Here is a 1,530-nt window from a genome sequence, read left to right on the forward strand (position 1 = left end):
AGCGGCCCGATCCTGTAGAAAATTGCCTGTCGTCCCTCGTGCATCTCGCACGAACCATTGAGTTATAGTCCATAGCACCGTCCTACCTAAAAGCACCGCAAGGGGTAACCCTGGGTGTGCAGTCGGGCTCCAAACACCGACACTGTTTGCATCTCGTTTGGATTCAAATCCTAGATTTCATTGGTGTTTTCTTTTGTTGCAAATTGGAGAAGAAAAATCTGAATTTTTATCCTCTTCCTAGGCTGCCACCTCCTGTTTCCTAGCTTGAGCACGTCATCTCTCTAGAATATTTCTCAACGCCTTCTTTCTTATTCTTTATCCTATCCACCGTCGTTCTCCTTCATTCTCATTTCTTGCACACTGACACCAGCCCCTCCTGCTGGCTGCCCCTTGCTCCCTCCCATGGGGCTCCCCCTGGATCCCTCTCCATGGCGTGGATCAGCCCCAGCTTCCCATGGATGTCGCCCTCCTCTCCCTGATGGCTGGCGTCTCCACTCCCTGCAGCAAGGACGCTTTCCTCTGCTCCCTGCTCTTCCTCCCATGGCCCCCCATGGTAAGCTCGCCATGCCTTTCTGCTCGTCCATGGTCTCTCCCCATCGCTGCATCTCTCCTGCTCACTTCCCATGGTGTGGACGTCGCCCTCTCCCTCACCTTCTAGTTGTGGTGCTCACCTTGGTCGTGCAGTAGCAGTAACCATGGAAACCCCTCTGGGACGCGCCCTCAGCATGCTCAATGATATGCTGCAGCGAGCTCCACCTTGATCTATGCCAACCCGGCCGCAAATCATCGAACCTTGGTGAGAACTTGTTCTTCTTCTTATGTTTATTCCTCACCAGTACATGTACTCGGCGTTGATTAAGTAGATGCTAACCGTGTGTATATTTGTGTGTTCTTGTGAGGAGGGGAACCCTTGGGACCGATGGTGAAGAGGTGAAGCCCATCCAACGTTTGTTAAATGTTCGATAGAAGGTTCGAACCAAAAGTCATCGTCGATCTTGTGATTTAGAGTTTGGTTTAGTTATTGTGATCTCCTTCGCAATCCATGTTAATTAACTTGTATGGTGGGATGGAATAGATGTATTGGTTGTGATGGTCATCTTGTTTATGTTCATGTTGTTATGGAGGTGTCAGATAATTGATGAAATGTCGTAGTTGGGTGCAAAAACATGATTGTGGTAGTTTGACCTTTGTGATTTGTATTCTTGCAAAGGGACTTGACTTTGAAATATTGCAAATATGAATAAGGTATTCCTGACATGATTTTAGCCATCTCGTAGTTGTTACTATATTGCATGGAGGAGCTGTAGCTATAGTTTAAAATTTAAGTTAATCAACTTGGTAGGTTGTGGGGTTGTAATTTCGATACTTGCTCAGTTGGTCTCATCCTGGTAGCAATAGAAACACTAATGAGATGTTTATGATCTCAATAGGTCTCATTTGACTATGTTTTCCTTTCTTTGTTGTATAGTTCTTTTTTATCTGAGAATATCATATGTTCATGATCTGCAGCTGAGCAAGTTTGTTTGTTCC

General features: G+C 46.0%; 1 long non-coding RNA gene across 1 annotated transcript; it reads left to right on the forward strand.

Annotated features, from left to right (window-relative positions):
• Positions 1–266: 266 nt before the first annotated feature.
• LOC100303956 (uncharacterized) lies at positions 267–1,269 on the forward strand. The gene is made up of 3 exons (XR_002267540.1): positions 267–553; positions 685–796; positions 903–1,269. It is a non-coding gene; the product is annotated as an uncharacterized lncRNA (long non-coding RNA).
• Positions 1,270–1,530: the final 261 nt, after the last annotated feature.

The sequence above is a fragment of the Zea mays genome, chromosome 2 (genome assembly GCF_902167145.1).
Source record: "Zea mays cultivar B73 chromosome 2, Zm-B73-REFERENCE-NAM-5.0, whole genome shotgun sequence".
In the NCBI taxonomy this organism is placed as follows: domain Eukaryota; kingdom Viridiplantae; phylum Streptophyta; class Magnoliopsida; order Poales; family Poaceae; genus Zea; species Zea mays.